Genomic DNA, 23,102 nt, shown 5'->3' with positions numbered 1-23,102 from the left:
CCCCATTCTATGCTAGGGAAGATGGTTTATCTGGCATTCTCTGCTGTAAATATATTCAGAGTGACCACTTTTTATAATTACCTGATCGAATTCAGCCTCTGTCTCCATGACCAAGGGTTTGAGACATGCATAACAGAATTTGATGTTCATCAAGCACAAGTATACACAAAACACAGTGAACATAAGCTCCACACGTTGTCCCCCCATTAAGAATGCTGGGGCCTTTATGGCAAACCAATTTTCTCAAATAAACTTTCACCCCAATGTTCATACACTTTTCCCCATTCAAAATACTAGGGAAAATGTTTATTCTGTCAGCGTCCCTGCTGTGGATACATTTCAGGGCGCTCATCATTTTTGCCTAAATACAATAAAGGTAAAACATTATTAAATTCCCTTCAACCAGCCACAGTATTGGAGGAGCGAAGGCTTCCATCCGCTGTGCTATTAGTTCTGGAGCAGTAACCAAAAGTAAGCCAAGTGCGCCATCTGGTGAATACAGGTCATGCTGCAGGCAAAAGCCATGCATTAATTCCTCTGTCTGCCCATCTGTCGGCATGGCAGCAGCTGAAGGGCTTTTGAACTGGATACTTCAAATGATAAAGCATGATTATGTCATTCAATTAAGGCAGCTTGCATTCCCTTCTGGATTTGAGACGTTTGAATTTCACTCCAATGAAATGTCAAATCAGAATGCTGACGCAGAAACAAATAATGTCACAAGTGCAGCTGGGGGACTGGTTTGTGACAATAGATTAAAAAAAAAATCCATATTCAGATTGCGACGTAGCACAGGCATTTTCTCAGATTTGCTTTCTGGGACAAAGTGTACCAATATTGTGTCCTTCTGTTCGGACTTGCACTAGCACCACACATTTTCACAAAATATTTGGATGCAGCGTTGACACCCTTGAGGCTTCAAGGCATCTGCGTTTTGAATTATCTCTACGATTGGTTGGTGTTAGCCCACGTGGAGACTTTGGCTGCCCAGCATCCAGATGTCGTTTTCAGTTATTTGAGCAATCTAGGGCTGCATGTAAACATAGACAAGATTGTTCTGTTGCTAGGGCAACAGACTAGTTTCTATGCGTGGGACTGGACTCACGGGTGATGCAGGTGTGCCTGTCTCCATCTCGCGTTTCTGTCATTATGCCAGTGTCTAGCAATGTTCAGAGTAGGAAGCATTCCCCTGCGAGAACATTTCACAGGCTTTTGGGGCTCAAGATCACGGCTTAAGTTGTCATTCCCCTGGGCATGTTGCATGCGAGATCTTTTCAGTGTTGGATGAACTCCACAAAGGGACTTCAACCACTGATGCATGCGTTCCATCTCTTCAAAGTGATGCATGGTTGCTACCAAACTCTGTTACCATGGAAACAGTCCTGCCTTCTGATGTTGGGCATTCCATTGGGACAGGTGTGTCGCCGCAAGGAGATAACGACAGACACCTCCTCTATGGGTTGGGGTGCTGTATATGAGGGTCGTCCAGCCTAGGAGGTTTGGACGGGCCAGCAGCAGTATTGGCACATAAACTGTCTGGAGATGTTCACGGTGCTGCTGGTGTTAAGTTTTTCCTCCCAGAGATTCAGGACAGCCATGTCCTCATCCGGTCAAACAACAGGATGGTGGTGTCCTACATCAATTGCCAGGGAGTTGGTCGGTTGAATCTGGGGGCGGATCTCCTGTCCAGACAGGGCTTGGTGCCTGGAGCGTGGACATTACATCTTCAGATTATGGAACAAATCTGGGGAGTGTTCGGCAGAGCAAAAGTGGACCTGTTCGCTTCGAGCGAGATGTCACACTGTCCCCTCTGGTTTTCCCTCTCGCTCCCGGCAGCGCTGGGCATTGATGTGTTGGCGCATCAGTGGCCGACATTGTATCTTTACACGTTTCTACCAATCAGTCTGTTGCACGGGGCAGCATTTGGCACCCCCGGCTTGACTTGTGGAAGTTATGGGTATGGCCCCTCAACGGGCTGCTCTTTTGAGTGACGGGTTATCCCCCGCTGTGGTTGATACCATTCTAAATGCTAGAGATCCATCAACTAGAAGGCTTTATACATTCAGCTGCGTATTTTTGCTTCTTGGTGTACAGTGCAAAGTGAAAATCCAGTTTAATTCCCTGTCAGTACAGTGCTGGAATTTTTGCAGGAGCTTAAATCTATGTTGCCACTATAGTGGCTGAACATGCACTTATCAATTGAGTATCTGTCGGTAGACATTCTCTTGACATTCGTTTTATGCGCGGGTACGCATATCTTTTATTCCTGTCCTGTCCCATTCTGTTATGGGATTTATCTGTTGTTTTAGAGGCGCTCTTGGGTGCTCCGTTTGAGCCCTTGGCAACAGTCACTGATAAGTTTTTGACTCTTAAAATGGCCCTGCTAGTGGCATTGGCATCATTTAGAAGAGTTGGTGATTTGCATGCCCTGTTGATCAATCTATTATTAAGGAGTTAAGACCTCGTTTGGGTTATTTGCCCAAGGTTATTTTGACATAATTTTACTCGCAGACTATTAATTTTCAGGCTTTCTATCCTCCCCCATTTGAGTCGTAGGAGCATGAAAGATTGCATATGCTTTCCCCAGTTTGGGCACTGCAAGTTTATGTTGACTGTACTAGCCAGTGGCGTAAGTCAGAACAGTTGTTTGTGTGCTTTAATGGGTGCAACAGGGGTGTTTCGGTGTCCAAGCAAACACTGTCTCATTGGCTTATTGATGTAATTTCAAGTGCATACGAAGCGCGTGGTTTACCTTCGCCTTCGGGTATTCGAACCCATTCTACGAGGAGTATGGCATCCTCATGAGCTTTGGCTAGAGGTGCGTCCTTGGAGGATATTTTTATGGCTGCAGGGTGGTCCTCTATACATACATTTGTTACATTTCATAATATGGACGAGGGTTTACTCCTGCTTCCCAGGTTTTTTTCTGTTGGACCAGGAGTAAACTGTGCCACACGAGCTTAGACAGTTGGCAGCTACTGTTCAATGGTGTGAATGTATATCATTCCCATAACGAATACACAGCTCAAGTTCCTACAAAAGGGAACATTTCGGTTACGTGGAATGTAACCCTAGTTCCCTAAATGGGAACGAGATGCTGCGTAGCTGGCCATACTCTGTAGCAGCTGCATAGGCTTGTGCCTTCCTGCAGAAATTCTGACTCGATGGCGCAAGATCGAGCGCCTTTATGGAGCTGTGACTTAGTTCTCTAGGGGTGTCCCTTAAGCGCCATCAGCCAAAAAACTGGCGGGATTGTATAAGGGCTTCTGACCACATGACACTCAGACTGTGTCCCATAGCGAATATGCAGTGTCTCGTTCCCATTCTGGGAACCAGGTTTACGTTCCACATAACCAAGATGTAATTTTCTTTTTAAACGAGAGCTCTTTACAGATCCTGCCCAATGGAGATGTCTTTGCACCAAGAAAAAATTCCATGGGCAGAGGACTAGTCAGCCAGCAGAATGACATAATAAATAAGTGCCAGGACCTTTTGTTGCTTCTCACTGAAATGACACATTATCTGTTAGGGTTTGTGTGGATCCGTGAAGAGCTAAGAGGCTTTCCACAAACTATCCCTCCTTGTCAGCACAAATGAACAGAGCCTTGGGGAGAATTACAGAAAACATCAGGGGATATTCTCCCTGTGACAAGCCACTGGCTTCATGGTATCCGATCAGAGTCTGACCTTGCCCCTTTAAGATGCATCAGAGCATTGCAGGCAAACTGGAGGGCCAGAGTTTGCTGTGGGAGCAGTGCAGTGGGACTGGGAGAGAACATAATGTGGATGTTAAATCCATGTATTCCCCTGTAAAATGGATGTTGATACAAGGAGCGAAAAAATTAACCCTATTTGTTTAGGGAGGCTGAACTACCTGATAAGTGTAGAAAAAGGGATTATATCTGCATGAATTTCTTATCTATTATTACATTTTCAATAATAACAGTCAACTTGAGAAGTAACCAGCATATGGGATTAAGAGTCGTTAACACAAACACCATAGCATTTGAGTGTTTCTAATGGTCCAGGTCCATTTGTTAAGAGGATAATAGAACAAGCCTTGATTCTGAATAACATGATTGGTAGTGCGAAGTCATGGCATTAATTAGAGTACACTCAAATACTTAAGGTGCTGCCATTGACATTAATGGAGTAAGTTTTGTATAGTCTTAACAGTACACATGCAAATCTATAAGGTAAAGGTTTTAAACCCATTCAGAACAGTTATTGTATATGATGGCAAAAAGAAAAGAGGAGCTAGTGTGATCAAAAGATATCAGGCCAGTGGTAGACATACTGTAACTACAGGGCTCTAAACAGGAGTTTGCATAGAATTATTAAACAGCTCAGAGGCAGTCTCATGAAAAAGATACCACATTAGCAACTTTTTCCTGCATTTTACAAACATCCTTTTCTTGTTGTTCTCACCTCAGTTCAGATAATTCTGTCATAGGCTCTGCAATCTTCAGATTCAGTATTTAAATGCAACATGTTTTATTATACTTATAAATACATTAGTTTAGTTACACTTTATCGATATTTTAGATCTCTTAACCCAACCCCTAAACCTAACCACTTATAAACAATATAAAACATGTAACAGGCAGGTAAAAGGTCCAACAATGTGTTACACTATTATATAGATATTTTTGAACACCTAATACAACCCTAACCCTAACCCTATGCCTAAACCCTAAACAGTATGATAGAAGTATGATCACAATAATTTATACAAAAAAAAAAAAAAAAAAAAAAAAAAAAAGCACTGTAGAAGAATTCCAAACAATTAATGTTACATTTAAAATATTCAGAAACCATAGGATAGCTCAGTGTGTGTAACAGAGTGAAGCTTAAAATTTAAATCGCTGAAAATCTTCCCCCTCTTTGACAGCAGTTGCATTTAAAAAATACATCTGAACTTTAAAACGTAATGCTTGTTTAGGCTGATTTTTTTTTTTTTTTTTAATGATTGTGATCGGGATTTAAGGGGACCATGACTATTGAACAAAGACTTCAGTTTAGATCTGTTCCTCACACTAAGAAATCACACAATCTCAGAAGATCAGGAAAACAGTGCATAAATTGAGGATTACTTTTATGATGAATTGTGATTTTCCCATTATTTGAGACACAGCTAGGACATTCGGCAAACTCCCTTTGTGTCCAATGACAATCAAAATACAGATTTAATTAAAAAGCAATTAGTAAATGCATACTGTATTTTCACATAATTTCGTTTTAAATGATTTGGGCAAAGTATTGAAATATGGCATTAAAGTGACATCTAAAATACTGACCAAGGGTGAGGTTCTGTGGCTATAAAAAAGTGGCTATAATAATGTATCCTTATGAGAGTGTGTTGAAAAACTGCATTATTCTAGCATTAAACCATCAAATAGTTCAGCTAAGCACATGGAGTTTTGGCAATTAAAAGTTTAACATCAGAATAAACATGCATTTTCTATTTGCATTTAAAGTATGTATTGCTCATTATAGGAAATAATAACATTCTATACATCTATAGTCTGTCTTCAGAGAGGATTGGTCTCATTAAATTGTCCTAGGACAGTTTTATACAGGATGACCACTGGTGACTTGTTGTTCTAAGGCAGGGCTGGCAACAAATCTGCCTAGAAACACTAGACCATGACAAACAAGGTGCTTACATTTCTGTTACAAGTGTTTCCTTTAATACACTGAGTACAGTATTTACTGTTATTTTGGCAGCCCTGCTCATTTAAGCAGCGAGAACACATTCACAAATACTCAACCACATTAGTCTTTATGGTATGCTCCCATTTGCCACTTGTACACTTCTTGTATACAGAGAAAAAACTGTAAATTAAAACAATGTTTTGTGTGCCAGCATGATTTAACTGCCATTTCAAAATATCACCCAGATCCACCCAGACCTGCTGAGACAGGCTACACTGCTTTAGATTTAGCCTTGCTTTTATTGTATAATACTAAAGAAAATGAGGGGGTACAGGACACAGAAATAACTATTGGCTACAGTTGGTGCTCACAAGAACTGTGGCTGATATCCCAGAATCCTCCCCGACAGAGCACTGGCGGCCTGTTACTCTATTTTCTCTTATCTGCCCATGCACAATGGCTTGGATTAGTCTCAGCGTTGACTTTCTCCAATGTCTATCAGCTTCAGGATTTTCCTATCAATTGAACGAGCCCTGCATGTCAGGACATGATGTAATATGCTCTGTGAAGCCAAACACAGCTCAGGTGGCAGACAGGAGATGTAAGGTGGGGCATGGTTATATTAAGTGTCACTATGAAATGATAGCATAGATTCTACATCTAATCATTGCCGCTGTCTAATGCATTAACAACATGCACGTTCTTGTCTCGTTGCATAATTTTAAGACCTTGTGCATTTGTGAACATAAAGGAGCTCAAGGCTGCTGAAGGCAGAAAAGTTGCTGTGAAAACGCATTTGCTTTATTGCACTTAAATAAATAACCTTTGGCACAATGGCATAATTTATCTTCATTTTCTGATGTAAATCAGGAGCGAGATGATGGTGAGAGTAAAACTCATTTGTGTTTTGCCTTTGAGCAAATGCCCATGTATTTTCATCTGATCTCTTATTGATGTCTAACTGTGTGTGTATTTCTGTATGTGTGTGTGTGTGCTGGAGGTCTGCAAACTGACCCGGGCCCGATGGGACCTAAAAACCCGTAGGGTTTCGGGCCGGGTTCGGGTCAGTTTTCAAGTAGGACTTCGGGTTCAGGTCAGGTTCAGGTTTGTAATAATGAAAAAATAAACAGGTCTACCAATTTTGTTTCCATAAGTGCTCTCACTCACCAACACACACTCACAGACAAATAACACACCATCTAGCCGTTCACACCGAATATGTTTTTGTGAATGTCTCTTCTGTTTTCCCATTGTTCTCCTACATGCACACACATGCTGGATGAATTTCTTTGACTGTTGCACTGCATCTCGCTGTTTCTTCTGCATCTCGTGCAGGACTGGCACATTTTAGACACCGTGTCAAGTTAAAAAGAACTTTCAAAAATGCATGTCAAGACATCTGTTTCATTTGTTGCGCTGCATCTAGACAATTTTTTAGGGCAACTGTTCCCACAATAATAATAAAACCTGAAATCAGCTACAGAGTTAGGACCAGCCAATAGTCCCTATGAGGAACACGACTTAATAAACACATTATATAATGCAACCGTCAATGCAAAAATGTTTTGTGAGGGTTAGGTGTAGAGGTAGGGGATAGAACATATTGTTATCTTAGTATGAAAACAATAGATGCCCCCACCTTAATAAATAAACAAAATAAGTGTGTGTGTGTCAATACAGTGGGACTGCAAAAGTCAAATCTTCTTGTTGCCTATCTGTCACTCACTCGACGTTGTGTCAATGTAGTGACACTAAGGGTCACTCTTGGGAGCCCGAGACACCTCTGGTCTTTGATAAAAGGCCAATGAAAATTGGTGAGTGATATTTGCATGCCACTCCCCTGGACATACGGGTATAAAAGGAGCTGGTATGCAACCACTCATTTAGATTTTCTCTTTGGAGCCGAACGGTCATGCTCATTGAGCTTAATACTACTGTTCATTCACCTCTGCTGGATCTGACGGCACATTTCAGTGGCTTCTCCCTACTCTGCACTGGTGCACTGCAGAGAACGCCCCTGGGTGCTTCGGCAGAAAAACTAGAGAGTATATTTTCTGAAAGAGCTTTTTCCCCTCTAAAAGAGTATATATTTCTCTAAAAGAGCAGCACACACGGAAAGTCTTTTTAAAGACACGTCTTTTTAAAGATGCCTTTCTGATTGTGTGTTATTCCTGGTTGCGGTCATTATCTCTCGACTTTGGATGGTCATGATCGCTGTCTTTCGTGTCTGGGCGTGACCCACACGAAGGCAGCATTTACGGATGGTTCATGTTCTCACTGCGAGAATATGACCATGGCAACGTTGCGGTCATGGCTTGCTTTCGTAAGAAAGCAAAGCACCCCAGCGGCTCCCCGCCTCGGTCCTTCTACCTATGGGTATGAGGCCAGCGTGGCTAGCACTGGGGGCGATTTGGGGACCCCAATGGGATCGTCTCCGCCGGGTATCCCCCCATGGACCTCCCATTCCCCAGCATGCTCGTCTGCCCCAATTGGGCTTCCGGATGAGTTCGCCGGCTTGTCTCACGGCAAGTCTGGCTTCTTGTTCGGAGACCGCGAAGATGATGAGCTCTCGAGCGCAGCATTGGAGAGCGGGCTTGTCCAGTTGGACGCAGAAGCCTCAGCTGGGCTTCCCCCTTCGGGGACAATTGCCCAGTCACAGGCCAATGCCGAAATGACGGACATGCTTTCCCGGGAGGCCGCGAGCGTCGGGTTAGAGTGGAACCCTCCACTCTCCCCTGAACACTCGCGGCTTGATGATTGGTTTCTGGGCTCGCGGCACCGCTCAAAGCAGCCCCGCCCTGCTCCAGTGCCATTCTTCCCAGAAGTGCATGAGGAGCTGACGAAGTCGTGGGAGGCACCTTTTACTGCCCAGCCCCGATTCCGCAGTTCGCCCACTCTCACTACCCTCGATGGCGGGGCGGCCAGGGGCTATGCGGCGATTCCCCCGGTGGATAAGGCGCTCGCGGTGCACCTATGCCCGCAGAGCACCGCCACCTGGCGCGGACACCCTAAGCTCCCGTCCAAGCCCTGTAGGCTCACATCGTCCCTGACGGCTAAAGCCTACAGTGCTGCTGGACAAGCCGCCTCTGCCCTGCATGCCATGGCTCTCCTACAGTTCCACTAAGCCAAGGTGCAGAAAGAACTTCACAAGGGTAGTTCTGCCCCAGATTTGATACAGGAACTGTGCTTGGCGACCGACCTCGCTCTCCGAGCGACGAAGGTCACGGCGCGGACGATGGCCACACTAGTGGTCCAGGAGCGCCACCTTTGGCTCAACCTGGTCGAGATGGGCGAGGTCGACAAGACACAGTTCCTTGCTGCCCCCATTTCCCAGGCGGGCCTATTCAGCGACACCGTCGAGGACTTTGCCCAGCAGTTCTCGGTGGTGAAGCAACAGACGGAGGCAATCCGGCACAACCTGCCCCGGCGCGGCTCAAGATCCTGCACCCCGTCTGCTCGTTGCCAAGGGCATCCCCCTGCGGTGACTGCACAGGCTCTGCCTCAGCCCGCCCCTTCCTAGGGCAGAGCCCCTCTGCCCCAGTCTCCATGTTTGTAGTAACTCCTCCCCGTTGGGTAGGATCTACCCTGAAGACTCTCCACATGGTCAGAAAGACCATGTGATGTATTTTTCCACTTAAATATCCCCCCCTCTCTTTGGGCGAGGTGTGGTCTCCGCGGTGTCTTCCCCTTGGGAGGGACACACCCCGACTAGACCTGGCGGCCCAGTCGGATAATCCCCCTTCTTTTTTAGGGAGTGGAAAAAAGAGAAGGGCAAAAGAGGCCACGACTGGGTTAAGTCTGTCTCTATCTTTTGGGTAGTTGACTTGTCCCCAAAAAGGGCCGTTCGACACTCATAACTATGTTTGGGGAGGTTACGTGTTGACCTGGTGTGCTGGCTATGAGGCACACAGTAGTCTGCCCACCACACACCACCAGTTCACGTAACACAGTTCAGCCCATTGTGGCGTTTCGTATAGGCACCCCTAGTGTCACTACATCGACTCAACGTCAAGTGAGTGACAAATAGGGAACGTCATGGTTACTTGTGTAACCTCCATTCCCTGATGGAGGGAACGAGACGTTGTGTCCCTCCTGCCACAATGCTGAACTACCCGCTGAAATGGCCGGACCTTATATCGGCTCCTCAGCATAAAACCTGAATGAGTGGTTGCATAACAGCTCCTTTTATACCCGGATGTCCGGGGGAGTGGCATGCAAATACCACTGGCCAATTTTCATTGGCATTTTATCAAAGACCAGAGGTGTCTCGGGCTCCCAAGAGTGACCCTTAGTGTCACTACATTGACACAGCATCAGGGAATGGAGGTTACACAAGTAACCATGACTTTTTGCATTTATGCTACATAAAATAACCAAATAATGCCTTAAAAACTTTCCGTCGCTAATGAGTGCCACCTAGAGGTGATGTAGAAATATGAGTATGAAGATGAAAGTTTTTCACATAGCACTTAAATAGGCAAGTTATATATATATATATATATATATCAAATGAAAGCTCTCAATCTCAGGAATGTGACTGGACAGTTTATTTTGTTGCCCTAACACCATAGTTTGAATGATTATCAAAAATAATATGTAATATGATCTCTGTAAGACAACAAAGACAAATATCTCATGTCTGCCTTTATAACTGCTTCTGTAAGACCCAAATTGCCATCAACTCACCTTACCTTTTGCTCTTTTCTTTAAAATGAGCTAATGTTTACTTTTCTGTGAGCTTGCTTGGTTAAATAATCCAATATTATATCTCAGATGTCCAGAAAAATAAATTGCAGTCCAGCAGAAAAAGCATGATAAACAAATCTTTGGAAAAATATGTTATCAACTATTGATGATGAAATGTTATACAACATCGCAAAGCTAAGGCTCTCTGATTTCCAATGACTCCTAGATTGAGCTTCTAGTCCATTCATAGGCCGAGATATTCAATGAAACTGTGGGGAACATGCATGCCATTCAAAATTGACTGGATGTCTATGGTCTGAGTGCTTTTCAGCATTAGAGTGACAGCTGCCTTTCAGATCTGCATATTATAGACAAACAGAACCAGTTACATGCTTTTAAATTTAGGACAAAAAAAAAAAAAAAAGAGAGAGAGAGATTATTATTATTATTATTAATATTATGTTCATTATAAGATTTTAAACACGTCTTTTTTTACCATTAGTCCCCTGTATGTGTGTAAGGTGAGCTTTTAAATTTGGTAGTGAAAAATTGCAGGTGGCAGCCAAAAAAATGCACCAGAGTTTAGCTTATAGTCTTGAGCTAACACAGGGAATGACATATCTTAACAGACCTGCACACTCTTTTTGTCAGCTTGTTGTAGAATTTACAAAAACAGCAGAAGTGCATTTCAAAGCTCTGTAATACATAATCATGTCACATTGTTTACCATGAAGATATGAATAACCCAATCAGGGAAATAAATCCTCAGATTTAAGCCAAACATGAGTAAATTAATTAACAGTTATGTGAAACAGTTTCACTTTTAGGAGATGAGGACACCAAGCAGTGTAAATTCAAGAAGCACTCTGTGGCAATCTTTAACAAAACCTTTGCCACTGTCAATCTTTGTCTCTGAGCATGACAAATATGATTTTTGAAAAGAACAACAAATAGCATGAAAAAAGCTTCTAAAATATTGCAAAATTTCCTCATTTTTTTATTTTTATTTTTATTTTATTTTTACTTTTACTTTTCAGAATGTATAGTCAAGCAGCTATCAAAATAAGTAAGAAGTCACTCTAGCGTATACATTCCCCCTCTAGTCCCCACAGGGCATATCATCCTTAGTTCTCACAGACATAATGGGGTAACTTACCACTTAAAAACAGAACAGTTCGCCATGGTAAGCCAACAGGAGGGAGAAGATGCTACGTCCATGGCCTAAAATGGAAACAGAGAGAAAAAGTCATGAAGAGGAAAATAAAAAAAGAGTTCACTATATAAGAATTCACCTCATTAGCAGTAAATGGCCAAAAAATAAATTAAAAAAATGATAATCACTATGGTGACAGTATGGAATGCTTGGTGAGCCAAGTGGTTCACTCATTAGATAACGCAGGCCATGGCATAAAGCTGCTTTCAGAACAGAGCCAGAGCATGGAAAGTAAAGTGCATTAGGTTTCGGGGAGGGGGAGGAAAAAGACTGTCTACATGCGGGCTAGATTTTGTCAACACACGTTTGTCCTCGTTTGTGCGCATTGTCTAACATATGCCTGCCGTTGACTGTACTAAAAGAGTATCACAAAGCAGTTGTAGTGCGCATGTATTGAATGCGTTCATATTCACTAGCGGTCAAAAGAGTATACTTTGAAAGGCAACATGGTCAACCAGACGCGATCCAATACAGAATGCAGAAAAACGAAGTATACCCGGGCCTTTCCAGTTTATACTGAATAGATTTGTGCTCCAAAGACCTTTATATATATATATATATATATGTGTGTGTGTGTGTGTGTGTGTGTGTGTGTGTGTGTGTTTATGCAATAGAAACATCATATGGAAGAATTCATACAGCAATGCAGCAGTATAAGCCTGTATTAACGTATTAAGGAAGAATGCATACAGTAATGTCACCCTTTACCCAATTAATAGTCCAGAAGAGACATGCCACCTGTGTTCCACTTAACAGGAAACATTAACAGGACCATTTTATCCATTCAAATACTGTATTTATAAGTGAACATGAACTTTAAATGCTGGCATCATAGCCCTTAGCACAGGTCAAAGTATTTGTAAACCCTCAGTTTTAGAGTTTCAGCTCCACATGCAGCCTATTGGCTAAAAGTATCCTGTTCACCACCACCAGCCATTTTACATCGTAACCTGAACCATTTTTTCCTCACTACTGCTATGCCCCAGCTTTATTTTGTCAACATCACCCTGTCAGGTAATTGTTCTTTAGGCATATATACAAAGCACAATTCAACTCTCTCATTAAACGTAAACCATTTGAAGCAATAGTCAGATCAGCTTATTGAGCTAGTTTTCAATGATAGTAGATGACAGGCTTGTTCTTTATTTTCATTTCCCAGACATAAGCACGTCTCTTTGGTTTCAGTGTTATATTTGAAATAAACCAATAAAGAACGTAAACTGTAGGTTGGAGGGGAGAAAGAGAGCCTGTTCGCTCTATAAAAACAATACATATTGAACTTGCAGTGATGCCTCGTCTTATTTTTTTATTTATTTATTTTTCAGCAGGAATGTATTATGAAAAAGAAAGTAAAGAATTTAAGAGGAAGTTACGAAGTTAGGAAATGTTCACAAAGTCTGAGACTGGCAGAGATTGCTTTTTTTTTTTTTTTTTTTTTTTGCCGAGAAGGAAGTATTAAAGCAGACTATTAAAGCAGATGGAATTGTTGAGCAGGTAATTAAAAATATTGGTCACACATACAAAAAGCTATTTTTTTTTCAAATAAGTAAGAGACAAAATGCTTTTATTGTTTTTAATATCACATTGCGTACTCAGTCTCACAGCTAAATAAGCTGATGCAGTTAACATGCTTGATAAGTAACTGTTCCAGTTGCATTTCCACTTGACACAGTTTGGTACGGTATAATTACAAACCATTCCCGACCCCGATTTCTCAGTACGGTGAGCTAACTGTGCTAAACTGTGCTGGTGGAACTCCTGTAGTGACAACTCATGATTGGTCATTTGCCCATTCAGTCCATTTTTTTAAAAAATGTTTATACAAAAACAATTAATTATTCTTTATTAAATTACATTATCAGCATATTTACAAGAATTTCATATTTTTTTATATGACCGTTCTAATATACATGTACTGTCACGAAGCCCACCTCTGTAGTTCCTTCCACTCACCACCTGAGGGCTCCATCACCTGAATATTGACTTTTACACTCTGAACTCCATTTCCCATAATCCCCGTACCTGGCACTGATTACCTGCTCACCTGTTCCTCATCTACTCAGCTATTTAAGTCTCACTCTCACTTGCTATCATTGGGAAGTCTTGTTTTTTTTTTTTTTTTTTTGTGCTTTTGCCCTGGCTGATATTTCTCAGTGTTCTCTGAGTTTATTGTATTTTCCTGTGTGTGATCCTGGACTGTTTACCCTGTTTTGACTGGTTTCTGCCTGCCTACTATTACTGCCTTGTTTACCTGGATATAACCTGTGATTGTCTGCCACCTGCCCTGAACTCTTGCCTGTATATTGACTACCTCTCTGGATTACCTTGGATATTACTGTTGCTGGTGATTGACCCCTGCCTATCTGTATTACTACGTTTATTGTTATTAAAGCTGCATATGGATCTCAACTCCATTGACTCATCATTACATGTGCATTTATCAACCCTTTACTCAAATTGTTATTCTAATAAAATTATTTGTAATGAGTATGTTTGTATTAAAATATATCAGTAAGTGTGAGATAGAATAACAATTTTCTCAAATGAACTACAAAACACAAAATAAAAATTAATCAATGGAGTACACACATTTACAAGTAAAAATTACAGTGAAACCTTTACAGTGCGTTTATCCAGTGGTATGAACTTTGTTATTGATGCTGTTGGTCCTGAATTCAAAATCCCTCTTTACAATAAACTAAGTAAAACTTCCACAGATTGGTGGATGGCAGTAATGGGAGCAAAGTTGGTTTCATATTTTATTTAAGGATTTCTACACAACATTTTTTTGAAAAATAAAATAAAATGACCGTGTAGCAACAGAGCAGTGGAACATGTGTTTGTATGCAGTGGCTCGCTGTCTCGCGTTGCTCTAGAGAACAGTTCTGCTCTTGAATATGTTGCCTCAACCAGTGTCCCCAAATGACTAGAGCGAAGCATAATGAACTTGAAAGAATTTTTGAGCAAGAACACTCACTACAAGAAGTAATGTGTAAAATAAATAAAAAATCCCACTAAAACTGGATCACAGCCTACAAGATGTGCAATGGATTGACAAACAAGCTCCCAATATTTTAATTTTATTTTTTTTGCCATGAAGATACCATAGCTACTTTTTGTTAGTAACCTGTCATGCAGCTAAATACTTTTCTTTTTTCTGTAGTGTAGCCACTTCTTAAAAGGGTATCTTGATTGTTGTTAACTACTTTAAATTATAAGTAGCTTGTAACATTTGCATACTACAGTTTTAAAGTAGCCTCCTCAACAATGATTGGTGTGTAACATAAGTTAAACCTCTGCCGCATCATGCTCTTATTTTCACAATCACTACCAGTTGCAAAGTCATTAGTGTCTTCATACCATCTGTTTGTTTTTCTCTCCTTCCCTTTATAATTTTCTTGTTTTCTCCCTTTCTTTCTCTCTACAGTGTGGTATTGTGGAAGCTCAAAGGCTGTCTATAAAGTTTTATACTTTAGCCATGTCCACTTGCTGGTCTCCCCTAGTCCCTCACATAAACCTCTGCAGGACAACAACGCTGCAGCCCAGTACAACTTCTCACCTGGACTGAACACTTTTACTCGGCAAATTATACATCTTCTCCCACTGCACTCTCTCAGCCCCTTTTTGCTCACACCCTTGCAAACGATCCTGCCTCTGTGCAGTTTGTCCAAGTAAACATGCTCAGTCAGTCACACAGGTGAAGAGGAGAGAGATGGTCCTGTCATGGGAGATTCATCAAAAGGGGACTTATACAGGACACTTCATGTGCTGTTATCATGCCTCTCATGCCAATTTTAAAAGACGCAATGTCAAGTTATAACTCCAAAAAGGACACCCCCATACTTTTTCATCTTTCTGTTTGCTGTTTTGCTTGCATCCTGGACCATTTTTTGCACCCATCTGTGCTATTTTTAATTGTTGGTCTTTTGTAAACATGGACGTCTTTGATCATATTGATACATTTCCGAACAGTGTCCTAACTACCGGCAATGAGCGTGGGGCAGCTGCACTGGGGCCCACAGTCTAAGGGGGTCTGTAAAGACTCTACCTTAAAAATTGTAATTGTTTGCAAAGTTTAACTGACTATACTTTCATCAGCATACAACACATACAATTACCACAGTATAAGACACGGAACTGCTTTGTATTTATAGCTGGACTACTCACTATGGATCTCCACCATGGTGACCTTTTTTTTTTTATCTATAAACTTCTAAATTATAGTTTAATATGGATGTGCCCAAAGCCAAATACTTTATTCTGCAAGGCACAAATAATGACTTTAAAACGAATAATGAATTCATCCAAATAATATAAAAAAAATATTTGTATGACTGATTGTCCAAAAAGCACAAGGATGAAGCAACATTTTAAATAAACATATCCAAAATTACAACTAATTTATTAATCTGTGTAGCCAGTATTTCTAAAGTGTAAACCTTATGAATGAAAATGTGCATGGTGTGATTTCAGATCGGATGGGCGTGGTCTCGAATCTGTTTGCAGTCTCTGTTAATTGTGCGTGTCTGGAGCTTTCTGTCAAACAGAAAACATCGGTTCCACTGAAACTTTTTCAGAGGCTCCTGGGGCATATGGCATCCTCGGCAGTAGCCACCACGCTCGGGTTGATGCATATGAGACTGCTTCAGCACTGGCTACAGACTCGAGTCCCGAGATGGGCATGGCGCCACGGGACACATCGCGTGGTCATCACGCCGGTCTGTCACCGTCTTTTCAGCCCTTGGACTGACCTCTCGTTTCTACGGGCAGGTGTTCCTCTAGAACTGGTCTCCAGGGGTGTCGTGGTCATGACAGACACCTCCAAAACGGGCTGGGGTGCCCTGTGGACAGGCCCGTGACTGCATTGGCACATCAACTGCCTCGAGTTGTTGGCAATTCTGCTCGCCTTGCGGAGGTTTCGGCCGTTGATCCTGTGGTGGTAGACACAATCACTCAGGCTAGGGCCACCTCTACAAGGCGCCTGTATGCCTTTAAGTGGCGTCTGTTCACTAAGTGGTGTTCTTCCCGATGGGAAGACCGCCAGAGATGCGCAGTCGGATCAGTGCTTTCCTTCCTGCAGGAGAGGTTGGAAGGGAGGCTGTCCCCTTCTACCTTGAAGGTGTACGTTGCCGCCATAGCAGCACACCACGACGCAGTCGACGGTAAGTCCTTAGGGAAGCACGACCTGATCATCAGGTTTCAAAGAGGCACCAGGAGGCTGAATCCCTCCAGACCGCGCATCGTTCCCTCATGGGACCACTCTGTAGTTCTTCAGGGTCTACAGAGAGCACCCTTTGAGACTTTACAGTCAGCCGAGCTTAAGGCACTCTCCTTGAAGACTGCCCTCCTGACTGTGCTCACTTCCATCAAGAGGGTAGGAGACCTGCAAGCGTTCTCTGTCAGCGAAACGTGCCTGGAGTTCGGTCCGGGTTACTCTCACATGATCCTGAGTCCCCGACCGGGCTATGTGCCCAAGGTTCCCACCACCCCTTTTAGGAACCAGGTGGTGAACATGCAAGTGCTGCTCCAGGAGGAGGCAGACCCAGCCCTGTCGTTGCTGTGTCCGGTGCGCGCTTTACGCATCTATTTGGATCACATGCAGAGCTTTAGGATCTCTGAGAAGCTCTTTGTCTGCTTTGGTGCACAGCGGAAAGGAAGCACTGTCTCCAAGCAGAGGATCGCCCACTGGCTCATTGACGCCATAACTATGGCATATCACGCCCAGGACATGCCGCCCCCGGTAGGGTTACGAGCCCATTCTACCAGGGGTGTAGTGACTTCCTGGGCCTTGGCCAGGGGTGCCTCTCTAACAGACATTTTCAGAGCAGCAGGCTGGGCAAAACCCAACACCTTTGCAAGGTTCTACAACCTCCGGGTGGAACCGGTTTCGTCCCAGGTAGTGGCACGCAATACAAGCGGATAAGCCCGGGATAGCTGGTCGGGTGTATCGCTTACACATAGTGCCTTCCACCTCCTTTTGAGCTGAAGACATGCGCCATTAATTCCCAGTAGTGTTCACAAGCTTTGTTCCCTGGTTGACTTCCTCCGAGCCCTGTGGCAGTCGAGTATTCGGAGAGACTCGCTGCCGGCCCAGTACACGTGCTAACTAAGAGTCCTGTTCTGGAGTAGGTGCTCCGCATGTGGCGGTCCCTGTTAGGCTAACCACATGTGATATATATCTTCCGCTAATCCGTTTCCCTGTTGGCAAACTGCGTCTTCCTTGGGCAGATCCCCTCTGCCCCAGTCTCCATGTTTGTAGTAACTCCTCCCCCGTTGGGTAGGATCTACCTTGAAGACTCTCCACATGGTTGGAAAGACCATGTGATGTATTTTTCCACTTAAATATCCCCCCCTCTCTTTGGGCGAGGTGTGGTCTCCGCGGTGTCTTCCCCTTGGGAGGGACACCCCCCGACTAGACCTGTCGGCCCAGTCGGATAATCCCCCTTCTTTTTTAGGGAGTGGAAAAAAGAGAAGGGGAAAAGAGGCCACGACTGGGTTAAGCCTGTCTCTATCTCTTGAGTAGTCGACTTGTCCCCAAAGGGCCGTTCGACACTCATAACTATGTTGGGGGAGGTTACGTGTCAACCTGGTGTGCTGGCTATGAGGCACACAGTAGTCTGCCCACCACACACCGCCAGTTCATGTAACACAGTTCAGCCAGTTGTGGCATTTTGTACAGGGACCCCTAGTGTCACTAGATTGACACAACGTCGAGTGAGTGACAGATAGGGAACCTCATGGTTACTTGTGTAACCTCCGTTCCCTGATGGAGGGAACGAGACATTGTGTCCCTCCTGCCACAACACTGAACTACCCGCTGAAATGGCCAGATCTTATATCGGCTCCTCAGCATAAAACCTGAATGAGTGGTTGCATACCAGCTCCTTTTATACCCGTATATCCGGGGGAGTGGCATGCAAATACCACTCGCCAATTTTCATTGGCCTTTTATCAAAGACCAGAGGTGTCTCGGGCTCCCAAGAGTGACCTCTAGTGTCACTACATCGACACAATGTCTCGTTCTCTCCATCAGTGAACGGAAGTTACACAAGTAACCATGACGTTTTGACACATTTCCGGTTTAAGCCCCACCCACACCCGGTTCTATCTGAATACAGAGACAGATACAAATAATTTTGTCATATTAACAGATACAGATACAAATATAGATAATGGCTTCGCTGCAAACCCCTATAGTTTATTATTAACATAACATCTTACTTTAACACAAATTAGAATATTTAATTATAAATTATTAATTTTAAGCAATACATTGAATGATTCTCTGCATTTTTTGTTCTACATCATAGGGATTTGTGGGAAATCTTACTGAGCCTGTGTGGTGTATCAGACGTTATTACTCAGTGCGAAAGGAGTGTCAGCCCTGAGCTCTCACACGGCTACCGTTGCATTATTTTCTCTCCAGTCCCGAACTTGTTTCTCCCTCCACAAGAAACCGTCGCCTTTACCCTGCATTATATGAAAGAGCTGCCGAGTATCGATGATGCAGTGTCACGGTCAAAGACATAATATATTTAATATTATACAAAGCAGAGAGAGTTGTGCTGAGAAAGAGCATGAAGCAACAGTGATACTATTATTGGTCATCTCCAGCATAAAGTTCAGCTGATCAAGCAAACTATGTCTGTGATGTCAGGCAAACTTGTAGTGTCCTGTTGTTTTGTTCAGAAGAAAGCTGATAATATTGTCATAAAGAAACTGACAGTAAATGAATCTAGTCCCAAAAACATGGCTATGATCAGCTGGATCAACTGGTATAGTTGTTATTATTTTAAATGTAGCTTCTTCTTTCTTTTATTAAGTAAAATGCAGTATTTCAGAATCAATAAAACTCATTTGTGGAATTCCGTTTTAATAATGTAGGAAAGACATTTCAAGATAAGATATTTTTTCATAATTTTTAAAAAGGTACCTTGAGAGGATCAAATCTATTGAGACACTTAGTGACAGTATTGCGCAAACAAAACAAAAAATTACATTATGTATTATATTATACATATATTTTAAGTTAAAGGAACAGTTCACCCAAAATTTAAATTCTCTCATTATTCACTTACCCTGATGCCATACCAGATGAGTATGATTATCTTTCTTCTGAAGAACACATATGAAGATTTTTAGAAAAAGATAGAGCTCTGTCAGGTCCTTATAATGGAAGTACATGGGTGCCAGCACTTTGATGGTCCAAAAGTCATATTTAGGCAGCAATAAAGTAATCCATATGACTCCATTCGATCAATGAGTGTCTTCTGAATCGAATCGATAGGTTTATGTAAGAAACAAGTCGATAATTAAAACGTTTTTAATTTAAATTTGCACTTCCATCCTGAAGCTGTTTGAAATGGCAGAACTCTCGTTGACATTCGTTCTTCTGTTGTAAATAAGCGCCACTTCCGAATTCTCGTGTGAGCTCGCCGATGCACTTACTTCATGCTTCACGTCAGCTGCTGGCATGAAGCGCGTTTTAAAAGTTAATAACGTTTTAATTATCGATTTATTTTTTACACAAACATATCGATTTGCTTCAGAAGATATTCATTGATTGACTGGAGTCTTTCAGTCATCATTACTTTTATGCTGCCTAAATGTGACTTTTGCACCATCAAAGTGCTGGCACCCGTGTACATCCATTATAAGGACCTGACAGAGCTCTATCTTCTTCTAAAAATCTTTATTTGTGTTCTGCTGAAGAAAGACAGCTATACACATCTGGGATGGCATCAGAGTAAGTGAATAATGACAAATTTTCATTTTTGGGTGAACTATTCCTTTAATTCTTGTAGGCTACGAGTGGGTGGGGGTGGCCAGGGGCCCCATTAAGTTTTTTTGCACTGGGGCCCATAAGATCCCAGTTATGCCACTGTTTCTGCACAACACTGAAGATGTGCGCCGCGTTTTAAGAATGGTAAAAATGCAACTTTTGAAAACGCATCTCATTCTGCTACTGCCTTTGACTGGGAGAAACACATGTAGTCCTGTGTGAACAAACCGTGAAAATGTGAGATGTTGCTTTGGTGAAGACCATCGTATTTGCTTTTGCCTGTTAAAGCACCCAACATCACCATGGTACGTTTGCGTATTCAGGAGATTTTAACCGTATTTGGATTGTATTTTTTTTTTTTTTCGGCTCATATCAGTGTGGATTGCTTGTGAACCAGTTACAATATGATTCAAGCTTTGCAAAGGAACTGTTATTGAAAGATAGGGCAGTTAAAATTGGACTATTGGATGAAAAAACATAAGTAACCAATTCCATTCACAAATATTTAAAATATCATGACTGTTTGATAGTTTATGCTGTGTTTGAATTAACAGTTTGATACATACAGATGATATGTGTTGGGTGTACATTAGGTGTTAGTCCTAAAATGTTGTTTTTTAATGTTGTGGGGTGTTTGTTCATTTTCTTTGGATTGAGTTTCAAATATGGCTGTTTTGGAAGGGCTGCACAATGTTAGCCAATCACAACAGTGGGCATTCACATTGAAGTCTTAAAGGGCCAGGCAGCTTAAAACCGAGCATTTCAGACAGAGGGCCAGAGACAGGGTGGAAAATTATTATATATGACAAAATTATGACTGTTCTGGTGCAAAAATAATAAAAAATATTATTTTATTGGTTGATGTGAACATTAACTGAAACACCTGACTGTATCTGACTGATTTTATGCATTGCACTGCTGCCATATGATTGGCGGATTAGATAATCACACGAATAAGTAGGTGTACAGGTGTTCCTAATAAAGTGCTCAATATATATATATATATATATATATAAAGAATGAGTAAGTGTTTCAAATCTTTTGACCGGTAGTGTATATTCACATTTTAGAATAATAGTAAAGTCATTAAAACTATGGAATAACATAAATGGAAATATGGGAATTATGTTGTGACTAGACAAAATCCAAAATAAATCAAAACTATGTTATATTTTAGCATCTTCAAAGTAGTCACCCTTTGCCTAGAATTTTCAGAAATGTACACTTGACATTTTCTCAACCAACTTCTTGAGGTATCACCCTGGGGTGCTTTTTAAACAGTATTGAAGGAGTTCCCATCTATGTTGGGCACTTATTGTCTGCTTTTCTTTATTATTTGGTCCAAGTCATCAATTTCAAAAACTTTTTTTTATTTTTATTAAATTTTAGATTTATAATGAAATAAATTAATATGGTGGCACAATGATATTTTTTGTCTACAAAACTAATTTCAAACATTTAAGCATACACCTTCAGATCAAAAGATTTTTAAGATCATGGGAAACATTTTGGTCAAGTGTTTCAAAACTTTCAACCAGTAATATATAATATATATATATATATATATATATATAATTTATTTCATTTGTAAGCAAAATGAACATTAGAATCTAAATATACCCATATGATTTGGAATAAAATTCTAAACCGAATTCAATCGAGAGATTGTGATTAGGATTTGAATCGGATCTGGAAATCTGTATCAATACCCACCCCTACTCTGATAAATACTTAAACTTATTTTAAGTATTGCTGCCAACTTGGACATTTATAATAACTATTCCACAAAATGTGCATTTCTTATACATTGTCATTAGTCAGCATGGCTACAAAACAAGTTATTATTGTCCAGACCTTTGGTGGGACAGAAATGTAGAGACCGGACCTCTTAGAACTTTAATTGAATACCCCTGCTCTAGAGACTGTTGTGCATGAAAATCTCTGGAGATCAGCAGTTACAGAAATATTCAAACCAGCCCATCTGGCACCAACAATCATGCCACATTAGAAACCATGGAGATAAAATTTTTTCCACATTCTGATGGTTGATGTGAACAGTAACTGAAACATCTGACTGTATCTGACTGCTTTTATGCATTGCACTGCTGCCATATGATTGGCTGATTAGATAATCACACATATAAGTAGGTGTACCACTGACCTATAATATAGAACTTGATTGCTCATGACGTCACAACAGTGAAGCTACTGCGCTGCCATCTTTGTATTCCCTAACATTCTGTACTCCCTATGGGTCTTAATGGTAAATCATCTGTTTTTGGTGAGTAATTTTTACCCATCCAGTCACTTTTTTTTAAAAAATTGAAGTTTACATGTACAGCATCACAATGCAATCTTCCTATGCATGTAATGAGTTATTTATTTGGACTCTCATTTTTTTTTTTTTTGCTTATTGAAAGTGCGAGTCTGTTATGTTACTCTTTATCGCAGCAGCATTACCTTCAGCGGCGCACGTGTTACCTCAATAGAAACAGGTAATATATCAGTAGACATTTTCAAACATATGTTTTGCAGACTTTAAAGTGTCTATTCTGAATACATAATTATGCAGTGTAACTTTTGTTTACATTGAACATTCATTGTGGTTATTTTCTTAGGCTAAATGAATATTAGATATGTAGCTAACGTTAGCTTAGGAAAATAACCACAATGATTAACAGTATAGCTCGCCAAGTTAGCTTTTTTGTACAAGTTGGATATCTACTTACAGATCAACACCGGTGATACTACTGATGAATATAATGT

At 41.5% G+C, this 23,102-nt stretch overlaps 1 protein-coding gene across 2 annotated transcripts in view; it reads right to left on the bottom strand.

Moving 5' to 3' along the window:
* LOC127412679 (leucine-rich repeat and immunoglobulin-like domain-containing nogo receptor-interacting protein 2) overlaps window positions 1-23,102 on the bottom strand; it is a 522,983-nt gene that overhangs the window by 394,465 nt on the left and 105,416 nt on the right. For both annotated transcript variants that reach the window (XM_051649250.1, XM_051649249.1), the window contains exon 2: window positions 11,498-11,562. The gene's annotated coding sequence lies outside the window, so the exon portion shown is untranslated. The remainder of the gene's footprint in view (window positions 1-11,497; window positions 11,563-23,102) is intronic.

This window comes from Myxocyprinus asiaticus, chromosome 22 (assembly GCF_019703515.2).
Source record: "Myxocyprinus asiaticus isolate MX2 ecotype Aquarium Trade chromosome 22, UBuf_Myxa_2, whole genome shotgun sequence".
NCBI classification, from domain to species: domain Eukaryota; kingdom Metazoa; phylum Chordata; class Actinopteri; order Cypriniformes; family Catostomidae; genus Myxocyprinus; species Myxocyprinus asiaticus.
Note: the sequence above shows the minus strand (reverse complement) of the source record. Positions and strands in the feature narration are given on the sequence as shown.